Source organism: Macaca mulatta, chromosome 7, assembly GCF_049350105.2.
Source record: "Macaca mulatta isolate MMU2019108-1 chromosome 7, T2T-MMU8v2.0, whole genome shotgun sequence".
Taxonomy (NCBI): domain Eukaryota; kingdom Metazoa; phylum Chordata; class Mammalia; order Primates; family Cercopithecidae; genus Macaca; species Macaca mulatta.
Window position 1 is genome coordinate 136,576,936 of NC_133412.1, and position 14,380 is coordinate 136,591,315.

General features: G+C 40.7%; 1 protein-coding gene and 1 long non-coding RNA gene across 10 annotated transcripts in view; one reads left to right on the forward strand and one right to left on the reverse strand.

Moving 5' to 3' along the window:
• The window catches only part of PPP2R5E (protein phosphatase 2 regulatory subunit B'epsilon), a 169,967-nt gene that overhangs the window by 111,263 nt on the left and 44,324 nt on the right, over positions 1-14,380 (reverse strand).
• On the forward strand, positions 4,958-6,751 carry LOC144330278 (uncharacterized). Its single transcript, XR_013396308.1, has 2 exons — positions 4,958-5,157; positions 5,781-6,751. It is a non-coding gene; the product is annotated as an uncharacterized LOC144330278 (long non-coding RNA).

A 14,380-nucleotide genomic window follows, 5' to 3' on the forward strand; every position in this document is an offset into this window, starting at 1 on the left:
CAAAAAAAGCAGCTTCTTAAGAATGAGGCAATGACAAAAACGAGGCTGTTACAGATAACTTTTGGAACCACAAGAAATAAAATTATAATCCAAACCAAAGAGAAGTATTCCGAACCTACTCAAAAGATCAGGAAGGCCAGACACAATAAATTCTAAGTCTAGGCCAAGTATATTTTCAAAGTCCTTCCCAATTTTCTTAAGCTAGCAAAAGATACGGAGAGATTTAAAAAACACTATCAGGGCACCACAAAGTTAGATTTTTATGGCCTAATATTTTAGTAATTCACAATAACAACATATAAGCCAATAACATCTTTTAAATTTACAGGAATCCTAAGCAGCAAAGAACTACCCACAAAAAACAAGTTCGCTCATCTTTCCTGAGAGGCTGCACTTTCAACAATACTTCTGTATTAAGGAACAATGCAACAGCACTCTTATTTTAAAATTAAATAGTTTTTCAGCACTTTAAGAAAAATAAACACCTCTGAAGCAACTAATATATTCAAATTCAACAGTCATTTCTTTCAAGAGCTTTTTGACTTGTATTGTTTTCACAAAAGTAAACGTTCTATCCAAATGAAACATCAATTTCTTTTATAGAACTTTAGCCTGAGCCAGGCTTGGTGGTGTGCACCTGTAATCCCATCATTCTGGGAGGCTGAGGTGGATGTATCACCTGAGGTCAGGAGTTCAAGACCAGCCTGGCCAACATGGCGAAACCCTGTCTCTACTAAAAATACAAAAATTAGCCGGTCGTGGTGGCGGACACTTGTAATCCCAGCTACTTGGAAGGCTGAGGCAGGAGAATTGTTCCAACCCAGGAGGCGGAGGTTGCAGTGAGCCAAGATTGCGCCACTGCATTCCATCCTGGGCGACAGAGTGAGACTCTGTCTCAAATAAATAAATAAATAAATAAAAGAATTTTAGCCTGTTAGATAATTTACAAAAGAACTGGTACTGCTACACTCTTTAAAAAATAAAAATAAAAAGCATACTGGCAACAATATGAATTAAGATATGTGAATGCCCTCTTCCATTTTATTTTATTTTATTTTTTATTTATTTTAGAGATGGAGGTCTCACTATGTTGCTCGGGCAGGTCTCGAACTCTTGGCCTCAAGCAATTTTCCTGCTTCAGCCTCCAGAGTAACTGGCACTACAGGCACTAAGCCATGGTTTGCTGTTTTTTTTTTGTTTTTGGGGGGTTTTTTCTGAGACGGAGTTTCACTCTTGTTGCCCAGGCTGAAGTGCAACGGTGCAATCTTGGCTCACCACAACCTCTGCCTCCCAGGTTCAAGCGATTTTCCTGCCTCGGCCTCCCAAAGTGCTAGGATCACAGGCATGAGCCACTGTGCCCGGCCAGCCACGATTTTTTTTAAGGTAGAGAAAAATAAAAGTCTGCAAGTGTTTTAACTTTTAGTAATTCATAAGAATTAACACTATTGTTTTTGTCATTGTACATATACTGACAACAAACACTTTTTTTTTTGACACTGAATCTCCCTCTGTCACCCAGGCTAGAGTGCAGTGGTACGATCTCAGCTCACTGTAAGCTCCACCTCCCGGGTTCAAGTGATTCTCTTGTCTCTACCTCCCAAGTAGCTGGGATTACAGGCATGAACAACTACGCCCAGCTAATTTTGGTATTTTTAGTAGAGACAGGGTTTCACCATGTTGGCCAGGCTGGTCCCAAACTCCTGATTTCAGCTGATCCACCCACCTCAGCCTCCCAAAGTGCTGGGATTATAGGCATGAGCCACTGCACTGGCTGACAACAAACGTTTTTGATGGTGAAGTGCCCTAAAGGCATTTCCTCTAAAAAAAATGTACCCTAATCACATTTTAAAGTTCTAGATCCTCTTTTCCCAATTCCCACTTCTCTCCTCCCCTCTCCTGATTTCTCCTCCCCCCACCCCACCCATCTATCTTTCCCCATTACACACACACACACACACACACACACACACACACACACACACAGAGAGAGATCCTTTAAACATTTCTACCAGGGAACAATTTTTTTTTCATGGTGCCCACAAGTAGAAACATTTGCACAAATGGTAGGTTCCCTAACCAATCCCAAAAGAAGCACTCTTTTCTGGTATCAGTTACACACACATTCATACATAAATACCTATTATGTATATAGGCCAGTATTCTTATTTTGAAATGTATACTAAATTATATACACACTAGATATAAAATCCCATCACAAGTATTTACCAACAAAATCATTTGGGTTATACCAGAATATAAAGCTGCAAAACACACGTGGGTCCACAGTACTCCACTGTTTCCCACCCTCCCATTTCCTTTCCTATCCTGTTTCTGCTTTCCTGCCTTCTTTTTCCCCACCATCCCGCATAAACTCTAAGTCCCAGTCTGTGGCTCAGCTAACCCCATGTCTGAACCCTGGTCTGTTTACTTTGAAAGCCCCTTTCCGCTCCAGCCTCTCTCTCCACCCATTCTTAGAGGGTTCTCTCCAATGTCACTTCTTTCATGAAGACTTTTCTGGCTGATTCCCTGAACCTGATGTGATCTCTCCCATCCTTTGAGCCGCAGGGGCCCCTCACTCACATCTCTCTCACAGTACTTAATTTGACTGTATCATGCAATCATATCTGCCCTCTTGAATTATATATAATTATATCTGCATCCCTGTAGTCCTATGAGACCAGCACATAACATGAATACAGCTGAACTGTCTCAAACCCACACCTATACCCAGGCCCTCTAACAAGAATATTTCCTACCTTAGGAAGAATCTGAGAAAGTTATCTGTCGAGAAAAGTAACACAAAACCAGTATCCTAGTATTTTAACACATTGCCTGAATTTCCATAATGTCATATTACTTGAAAGTGAAAATAAACATTAGCTCAAGTTGTTAAGACATTTTAAAATAAGAGAAATGTGATACAGTCCAGTAGGAAATCAGATTTGGAATTAAAACTATTATTGTTTACCCTGCCTCTCTTAAATTCCTCTTGTCTTTTTCTCCAATGCTCCTAAACATTGTTGCCGGTAACACCAATAGATGTTTTGCTTCTTCAGGTGAGTAGTTTGGAGAACAGAAGCTTGGTTAAAAATAAGGGAAGTGCAAAGTGTGGATAAATGGATGGGGTCAGTGCCAACGATGTAGGCATTTTGAAATCAATCCAATGATTTCTGAAAAGCATTCAGAGACTGCTATATAAGCCTGAGAAGTATATCTATGTTTTGAGGGTCTTAACAAATTTGTACTTTTAGTCCTTTCTAAACAAGTTAGTGTTTCACCTTTCAAAACATCTTTAAACCCAGTAATAATCCCAACAGTATATGCTGTATGTATTTACTCTGTCAAAGAATACTTCCTTAACACTTAATTTCAGGATTCCATCCTCACATTGATCATCTCAACACAATCACTTTTTCTTAATTTTCCTCTCAGATTCAGTCCAAATATTCTTTTCTCAGGTGACTCCAACTGCTTTATTACAGTACCATCAAGCTTTTAGTAACTTCCTCTTCTTTATTTGTCTTTCACATGGTCTCAACTGCTTCCTTATATTCTCCCTCATGTCTCCAATATAAAAAATGACATCAAATGAGACACAAAACCAGGAAGCACCTTTTACATTATACTGTATTACATAAATATTTTATTTCTATTATTCGTTCTCATGTTTTTGCTTCTTTCCACCCCCATCTCACCTGCACACCTACTTAGGACAATTTCTTCCAAATGCTTTCCTGCCAAAGGGCACTGCTTGCTACTTAGCAGGCATTTAATAAATATTCTTTCAGTGAATGACTCTTTTTGAGACAGGTTATTGCTTTGTTGCCCAGGGTGGAGAGCAGTGGCACAATCATTGCTCACTGAAGCCTCAAACTCCTTGGTCCAAGTAATCCTCCCACCTCAGCCTCCCAAATACCTAAGACTAGAGGCATACACGACCATGTCCACCTAATTTTTTGTTTTATTCTTTTTGTAGGGATGGGGTCTTGCTATGTTGCCCAGACTAGTCTCAAACTCCTGAGATCAAGCAATCCTCCCACTTCAGCCTCCCAAAGTGCTGAGATTGCAGGTGTGAGCCACTGTACCTAGCCATGTGAATGATTTTAGGAGAATCTCCTAGACTCTCTAATTCCATCTAAAGAATTCCCAAAAAAGGGGCCAAGCATTATGGTTCACACCTGTAATCCCAGCACTTTGGGAGGCAGAGTCGGGCAGATCACTTGAGGTCAGGAATTCGAGACCAGCCTGGCCAACATGGTAAAACCCCGTCTCTACTAAAAATACAAAAATTAGCCTGGCATGGTGGCACATATGTGTAGTCCCAGCTACTCAGGAGGCTGAGGCAAGGGAATTGCTTGACCCCAGGCAGAGGTTGCAGTGAGCCAAGATCTCACCACTGTACTCCAGCCTGGGCAACAGAGCAAGACGCCATCTTAAATAAATAAAATATAAATATAAATTTAAAATTCCCAAAAAGACTTTCATGAAAGCTATCATGGAACTGTGTTACCCAACTGTATGACCAAAAAGACCTAAAGAATCTAAGCAACTTTAATTTCTGGTTTTATAGATGAAGAGGTGGAAACCCAGAGGGGTTAACTGACTCATCCAAAATCACACAGATGTTAACGACAGAACCAGAATTAGAATCCAGGTCTTCGAACCTCTTTACTTTTGTGTACTATTAGTGGTATTGGTTTTTTGGTTTTATTCTTGCTTTGATTTAATTACTTTTTGCATTAATTTGGGGGGGGTAGTTTATTTCTGATTATAAAAGTAGTATAGGCTCACCAAAGAAGATTTGGAAAGCAAAAAATGAACATAAAAAATTGCTAATTCACTTTTCAGGTATCATTGCCTCTCACATACCCTCACTCAATACAAACTATTCGTCCCAAAACTCTTCTTCATGGATTTATACAGCCCCAAACTCAATGTTGGTCACCAAATACCATAATTTTTGTTGTTGTTTTCCTTTTTTGTTGTTGTTTTTTTTTTTTTTTTGAGAACGAGTCTCACTCTCACCCAGGCTGGAGCGCACTGGCCCAATCATGGCTCACTGCAGCCTTGACCTCCCACCTCAGCCTCCCAAGTAGCTGGGACTACAGGTGCACACCACCATGTCCAGCCAATTTTTGTATTTTTTGTAGAGATGGGGTTTTGCCACGTTGCTCAGGCTGGTCTTAAACTCCTAAGTTCAAACAGTGTGCCCTCTTCCAAAGTGCTGGAATTACAGGCATGAGCTGCTGCACCTAGTCAATACCAAAATTCTTAATTTCAGTTATCAACAAGTTTCCTGATGGCACCGAGATTTAGAATATGTCTATCATGGTATGTCAGACTTTAATTCAAGTACAAGTCATCTTCCTTTTCTTTGAGTGATGCCTTTCTCAGCTACATATCAATGTTTAAAGAATACATGTAACTAGAAAAGTGGCACGCGCACAGCCACAAATCCAATGAAGTCCAGGCCAATTTATATCATCACCTACAATGCTGAAACATGATATATTTTGAGTATCTTAAAAACAAGTAGCTGAGGTAAGTAACTATAAACATACTTTTTTCCTTAAATTTTATGTATATGTTAGTATATGAATACCTAAGTCTGAATGACCTCTAGCTAATAAGTAGTAAAATTAGGCCGGGCGCGGTGGCTCAAGCCTGTAATCCCAGCACTTTGGGAGGCCGAGACGGGCGGATCACGAGGTCAGGAGATCGAGACCATCCTGGCTAACACGGTGAAACCCCATCTCTACTAAAAAATACAAAAAAACTAGCCGGGCGAGGTGGCGGGTGCCTGTAGTCCCAGCTACTCGGGAGGCTGAGGCAGGAGAATGGCATGAACCCAGGGAGGCGGAGCTTGCAGTGAGTTGAGATCCAGCCACTGCACTCCAGCCTGGGTGACAGAGCGAGACTCCGTCTCCAAAAAAAAAAAAAAATAAGTAGTAAAATTCTTGCAGAGTAGAAGAACTAGGCCAAATAAAATTGTGCTAACCAATATAGCAGCCACTAGCCACGTATAACTACTCAGCACTTGAAATATGATTAGTCCTACCTATTCAGTAAATGGTGTTGGGGAAACTGGCTAACCATATGCAGAACGAAACTCGACCCCTACATCTTTCACCATATATAAAAATTAACTCAAGATGGATTCAGGATTTAAATGTAAGATCTCAAAACTATAAAAATTCTAGAAGAAAACGTAGGAAATATCATTCTGGAATACAATAAAATCAAAAGTTGACAGGTGGAACCTAATTAAACTAAAGCACTTCTGCACAGTGAAATTACCAACAGAGTAAACAGACAACCTACAGAATGGGAGAAAATATCTGCAAACTTTGCATCTGACAAAGGACTAATATCGAGAACCTAGAAGAAACTCAAGCAAATCAACAAGAAAAAAACAACCGCATTAAAAAGTGGGCAAAGGACATGAGCAAACACCTCTCAAAGAGGACATACAAGCAGTCAACAAGCCTATCAAAAAATGCTCACTATCACTAATCATCAGGGAAATGCAAATCAAAATCACAAGTTACCATCGCACACCAGTCGGAATGGGTACTATTAAAAAGTCAAAAAATAACATGTTGGCAAGGTTGCAGAGAAAAAGGAACACTCATACACTGATGATGGAATTGTAAATTAGTTCAGCCCCTATGTTAAGCAGTTTGGAGATTTCTCAAAGAACTAAAAATAGAATTGCCATTTGACCCAGCAATTCCATTACTGAGTATATACCCAAAGAAAAATAAATGGTTGTTCAACCAAAAAGACACCTGCACTCTCATGTTTATCACAGCACTATTCACAATAGGAAAGATATGGAATCAACCTTCAACGGGGGACTGGATTAAAAAAAAAAATGTGGAACATATACACCATAGAATACTATGCAGCATAAGAAAAGAATGAAATTGCCGGGCGCGGTGGCTCAAGCCTGTAATCCCAGCACTTTGGGAGGCCGAGATGGGTGGATCACGAGGTCAGGAGTTCAAGACCATCCTGGCTAACACGGTGAAACCCCGTCTCTACTAAAAAATACAAAAAACTAGCCGGGCGAGGTGGCGGGCGCCTGTAGTCCCGGCTACTCGGGAGGCTGAGGCAGGAGAATGGCGTAAAAACCCGGGAGGCAGAGCTTGCAGTGAGCTGAGATCCGGCCACTGCACTCCAGCCTGGGCGACGCAGCGAGACTCCGTCTCAAAAAAAAAAAAAAAAAAGAATGAAATCATGCAGCATGATTCATCGTTGCAGCAACGTGAATGCAGCTGGAGGTCATTATCCTAACTGAATTAACACAGGAACAGAAAGCCAAACACCGCATATTTTCACTTATAAGTAGGAGTTAAACATTGGGTACACGTGAACATAAAGGTATGAACAATAGACACTGGGGACTTCAGAAGGGGGAAGCCAGGTGGCAAGGGTTGAAAAACTACCCACTGGATACTATGTTCACTATCTGGATAACAAGTTCAATTCAAATCCAAACCTCAGCATTGAGTGATATATTCATGTAACAAACCTGTACATGGACTCCCTGAATTTATAATTTTAAAAAACAGCAATATGACTAGTCCTTATTGAGGTACGCTGTAAATATAAAATACACATGAGGCCGGGCGCGGTGGCTCAAGCCTGTAATCCCAGCACTTTGGGAGGCCGAGGCGGGCGGATCACAAGGTCAGGAGATCGAGACCACAGTGAAACCCCGTCTCTACTAAAAATACAAAAAATTAGCCAGGCGCGGTGGCAGGCGCCTGTAGTCCCAGCTACTCAGGAGGCTGAGGCAGGAGAATGGCGGGAACCCGGGAGGCGGAGCTTGCAGTGAGCCGAGATCGCGCCACTGCACTCCAGCCTGGGCAACAGCGTGAGACTCCGTCTCAAAAAAAAAAAAAATAAAATAAAAAAATAAAAAAATAAAAAATAAAATAAAATAAAATACACATGAGACTTCAAAGATGTAGTGTGAAAAAAAGAATCTAAAAATAGCTCATTTTTATATTGGTTACATGTTGAAATAATATTTTAGATATACTGAGTTAAAGAAAGCATATTATTAAAATTAATTTCAGACTGGGGACAGTGGCTCACACGCCTATAATCCTAACACTTTGGGAGGCCAAGGTGGGCAGATCACCTGAGGTCAGGAGTTCGACACCAGCCTGACCAACATGGTAAAACCCCATCTCCACTAAAAATACAAAATTAGCGAGGCATGCTGGCATGCACCTGTAGTCCCAGCTACTCAGGAGGCTGAGGCAGGACAATCGCTTAAACCCGGGAGGCAGAGGTTGCAGTGAGCAGAGATCGCACCACTGCACTCCAGTCTGGGTGACAAGAATGAAACTCCATCTCAAAAAAATTAATTAATTAATTAATTTCTTCTGTTTCTTTTTACTTTTTTTAAATCTGACTACCGGAAAATTTAAAATTACGTATGTGTCCCACATTTGTGGTCTGTATCATATTTTTTTTGGGGAGCACTAAAGTAAGACAATAAAGGAAACAAAGGGGACAAAGAAACACATCAAGAAACAAAGGGGAAAGCTTTCCATTCGCTAGGCCCTGGAAGAGCCCAGAAACTTTCTACTCTGTGTTCACAAAAGAAACCTAATCATTCTCTGTTCTTCAATAACCTGACCTACAGCTTACTACCTCTGAACAAGAATTACAGGTTTATCTTAAAGGCACACTGATTTTTTTACATCTTTATATACACCTAATACGCTTTGCCTAAACCTAAATTGTCATGACAAAGGAAGAAAAAAATAATAATGCTTTATTTTCTAATGGGACAGCTTCCTTTTTATTCATAAGGAGACTTACTTCATGAGACTTTCTGTACCACACAGCTGTTCTTTCCAGTTAAGGACTCAAAAATTCCTGACTCTCTCTTACATGATGGTTGACAATGTAAAAAATTAAACCTAATATAAAGGTGCTCTTTAGGAAGACTTTCACTAAACAAGCAGTATTCCATGTTATTATGGCTCTGAGGCCTCTTATAAAGATTTTTAAAGGGTCATAACAGATTTAAATTAATCCCATGGAAAGAATCTGACATTTTAAAAGGATCTGATGACTCAAAACATTCTTTTGGACTCTCCCAGCCTCTTCACTGGAAATGCACTCAGGACAGTCATACCAGTTGGGTTTCTTGTATGATGGCACAGATCAAGCACAAACTTGAAATGTGGAATAAGAAGAGTTATCTTAGGCTCTCCTTGATCATCAAGTGTTTTGTTTTTGTTTGTTGGGTTTTTTAATGTTGTTGTTTTGGTTTGGTTGGGAAGGATGGTGGCATGTGTGTGTTTTACTTTTACATTTGAGTGGAAAGGGGTACTTAACAGCAAAACAATGATAGCCAAGTCTTCCAGTCCAGAAATTACCAGGAGCCTTATCAGACATGGAGTCTTTAGACAACTTTTATAGCCTCATAGAAGATACCAGGCTTCACTTTGCCAAGCTCTACTAAATTGGCCTGCCTGTCCCTACCGCTGAGCAAAACATGAAAAAGCTAGAAACAACAACACAAAGTCAAGAGCAGCCAGCCGCTCTAGGCAAGAAATTCTGATCTACTAAAGGTGAGTGTGGCATGCAGCCATAAGAAATAGGGTAGAATCGGTTTAAGCAAAGGAATCATCAGATAGTTGTATGATAGAGGACCCTAACTCCTTTGTGTAAAGCAGGGTTTCTCAACCTCAGCACTGTTGATAGTCAGGCCCAGATAACTCTTTTTTGGTTTTGTGGATTGTTTGTTTTTTTAACCTCAAACTCCTGGGCTCAAGTGATCCTCCTGCCTCCACCTCCTGTGTAGCTGGGACTACAGGTACTCACCACCAAGCCAAGCTAACGAGATAACTATTTATTGTGAGCAGCTCTTCTGTGAACTGTAGGATATTCAGCAGCATCCGTGGCCTGTCTGCCGCTAGATGCCAATAGCAAGTCCTTACTGTTTCTGACTTCATTCCTCACTCAAGTCTCACAACCAGGTATCTCCAGACATTGCCAAATTACCCTGTGGTTGGGGGGGGGGGTGCAAAAGAACCCCTAGGTGAGAATCATCAGTAGAGAGCAAAGACACCGAAAACAGTTGCTAAATAAAGGCTGCTTACACTGTATCCAGCGTGACAAACTGTACTCAAGCTGTTAGTTTTGCACATGTGGCAAGACATATTTCTGACAAAATTTCTGATATTACCAAACATGAAGGATAACAATATAATGAAGTACTCTAGGAATATTAACCAGGTAAGCTTCAAATGACACAGGATTCTTAAATCACTGTGGAATTAATAGTATCTGCCTCATTTAGTCTGTAAACTTCTAAAAATCCAATTAACCAGTAATGATGGTCGAGTATTCAGATGATGTTCCAACTCCTAAAGTCAGGTTACTTGTTCTTTTTAAAATTATGGTTTTAAATTTTAACTGTTTAATTAAACTGTAGGAAGAAGGTATTCTCAAATACTCTACTAGAAATGTAAAACGCAATGTATAAAGCAATTTAGCAGCACCTACCAAGGCTTTTATTTTTTACCTAGAATTCCACTTTTAAGAATTTATCTTACAGACATACTCCCCTATGTGAACACAGAGATATGTCTTAAGTAGTTCCCCACCAATGTTGTTTACAACAGCAGTAAAATAAAAATGCTCCAGATGTTATCAGTAAGAAAGTGGCCGTAAGTAAGTTACTACTTATTCACACCTTGGAAGACTGTACAGCCATTTATTTATTTATTTATTTATTTATTTATTTATTTGACAAGAGTCTCACTCTGTTGTCCAGGCTGGAGTGCAGTGACACAATCTCGGCTCACTACAACCTCTACCTCCCGGGTTTAAGTGATTCTCCTGCCTCAGCCTCCTGAGCAGCTGGGATTACAGGTGTGTACCACCACACCTGGCTAATTTTTTGTATTTTTAGTAGAAACGGGGTCTCTCACCAGGTTGACCAGCCTGGTCTCGAACTCCTGACTTCAGGTGATCTGCCCCCATCAGCCTCCCAAAGTGCTGGGATTGCAGGTGTGAGCCACCACGCCCAGCTGTACAGCCATTTAAAAAAAAAAAAAAGACAACAAAAAAAATGACAAATTTTTCAGTAGGAAATGAAACATTCGCAGAGGCCAAGATGGTAGATCATGCTTGTAATCTCAGCATTTTGGGAGGCTGCGGTGAGTGGATCACTTGAGCTCACCAGTTCAAGACATGCCTGGACAACATGACAAAACTCCATCTCTACAAAATATACAAAAACTAGCCAAGCATGGTGGTGCGTGCCTGTAGTTCTAGCTACTTGGGAGGGTGAGGTGGGAGGATGGCTTGAGCCCAAGGGGCAGAGGCTGCAGTGAGCCAAGATCACGCCACTACACACCAGCCTGAGCAATAGAACCAGACCTTATCTCAAAAAACAAAAACCGAAAAGGCAGGGTATGGTGGCTCATCCCTGTAATCCCAGCATTTTGGGAGGCTGAGGCAGGCGGATCACCGGATGTCAGGAGTTTGAGACCAGCCTGGCTAACACGGTGAAACCCCGTATCTACTAAAAATACAAAAATTAGCTGGCCCAGTGGCGTGCACCAGTAATCCCAGCTACTTGGGAGGTTGAGGCAGAAGAAACACTTGAACCTGAGAGAAGGAGGTTGCAGTGAGCCAAGAACATGCCACTGCACTTCAGCCTGTGCAACAGAGCGAGTCTGTCTCAAAGACCAAAAATATATATATATATATATATAGTGAGAGAGAAAGAGTACAGTACTATGTTTATAAAAATAAACATGTCTGGCCAGGCATGGTGGTTCACGCCTGTAATCCCAGCACTTTGGGAGGCTGAGACGGGCAGATCACTTGAGGTCAGGAGGTAAAGACCAGCCTGGCCAACATGGTAAAACCCCATCTCTACTAAAAATACAAAAAGAAGAAAAAAAAAAAATTAGCTGGGCAATGTGGTGACCTGTAATCCCAGCAACTAGGGAGGCTGAGGCAGGAGAATTGCTTGAAGCCAGGAGGCAGAGGTTGCAGCGAGCTGAGATTGTGCCACTGCACTTCAGCCTGGGTGACAGTGCAAGGCTCCATTTAAAAATAAATAAACAAAATAAAAATGTCTACATATATGTATATATAGACAAAAAAGTCTAAAAGAATACATACTAATTTGTTTTCATTTTTTTGGCAAGCATTTTTGGGTTTTTGTTTGTTTGTTTGTTTTTCAAGACAGGGTCTCTCTCTCGATCTCTGTAACCCAGGCTGGAGTGCAGTGGTGCAATCATGGCTCACTGCAGCCTCGACCTCCTGGGTGGAAATGATCCTCTTGCCTCAGCCTCCCAAGTAACTGAGACAACAGGCACGTACCACCATGCCTGGCTAGTTTCTTTGACTTTTGTAGAGACAAGGTTTCCCTATGTTGCCTGGGCTGGTCTCCAACTCTTGGGCTCAAGCAATACTCCCGCCTCAGCCTCTCAAAGTGCTGGGATTACAGGCGTGAGTCACCATGCCCGGCCAAGCATATGTTTTTTAAGCCATTTACAGTATTTTTCAAGACCAAGACTTAAAAACAATTTGCACTGTTCATTTTACAAATTAAGTGTTTAGGATTTTCTTTGGTAAATATCACTACTTCTACAAATCATGATTTGTGGATTATTCTGCATCATACACTGGGATGTATTGGTGTTCACCGTTTATCCAGTAACATTATGCCAACACTGCTTAAGCCCTCAAGAGTGAGCCACTTGGCCGGGTGCAGTGGCTCATGCCTGTAATCCCAGCACTTTCAGGAGGCCAAGGTGGGCAGATCACCTAAAGTCAGCAGTTAGAGACCAGCCTGGGCAACATGGTAAAACCCTGTCTCTACTAAAAATACACACACACACAAATTTGTCAGGCATGGTGGCTCACGCCTGTAGTCCCAGCTACTCAGGATGCTGAGGCACAAGAATCACTTGAACCTGGGAGGCAGAGGTTGCAATGAACCGAGATCAATGCCACTGCACTCCAGCCTGGGCAACAGAGTGAGACTCTAACTCAAAAAAAAAAAAAAAGAGTGAGCCACTTAAGACTTAATTAAATTTGCCAAACCAACCTCAAAGAGTTAAGAAACCTCACCCAGCTCCCCTCTTGAACCATAACCCATCAATAACTAAGAAAATATACAGAGGGAAATAGTTCAATTTAGAACACTGTTTTAGTAAGTGTTTATTAGGTGCTTAATAAACATGTAATTTATAGTTTAATTTAGCAGAATTTCATCATATGCATTAAAATTCAAATGATTCTAATTTTCCTTTTCAATTTATTGATCTGAGTAATCAAAACTAATGGATGTGATTTTTCTTCTCCAACTTAAATCTTAAAAGAATGAGCAAAGAAGCCAAATGGGGGGGGGGGGAATAGCATTAGGAGACATACCTAATGTAAATGATGAGTTAATAATGAGTACAGCACACCAACATGGCACATGTATACATATCTAACAAACCTGCACATTGTGCACATGTACCCTAGAACTTAAAAGTATAATAATTAAAATTTTTTTAAAAAGCCAAATGACTGAAAGACTGACAGAACTAACAACAAAAATTAAAATCTCAATTCTAGATTTGGAATAACACACTATTTTATCTGGGTACACAGTTTAAAAAAAAAAAAAGGTAGTTTTCCAAGAATTTTTCTGGTTCTAAAATACACAGGCAGAGAGACACACTTCAAATCAAAATGTCAGGCACTCACCATAATAGCTATGGCCTTTAAACCACCCCAGTACCCCTCCCCCTGCCAGTTTAACTGCTTTTAAATGGAACATTCTAAATTGCTAAAAATAAACTATCTCTATTTCCTTCTGATTAAGTTTTCCCATTTTCCCATGACATTTTAACCTTTATTCAGGCAGTTATGATCACAAACATACAATACCTATATGATACCATTTCTAACCATTTTATATAGAGATATATCAATGTGTGATAGTATTTCCTTTCCCTTCAAACAACAATATGGCAAAATAACTTTGAAGATCTCTAGCCAATTAGAACCCTGGATCTGACGACTGACTCTGTGGCATTTCATAAAACTTGGCTCCCCATCACAAGGCCACAGTTATTCTTTCTTGACTACAAGCATCATCTCTGGATTATCCACATCTCTTCCATCTCCAAAGATAACTAAAAAAATACAGGGTAACTACATGAGTATAAAAACACATGAACCTGGCCAGGTGCAGTGGCTCACCCCTGTAATCCTAGCACTTTGTGAGGCAGAGGTAGATCACTTGAGGTCAGGAGTTCGAGACCAGCCTGGTCAACATGGTGAACGAAACTCCGTCTCTACAAAAACTACAAAAATTAGCTGGGCGTAGTGGCGCATGCCT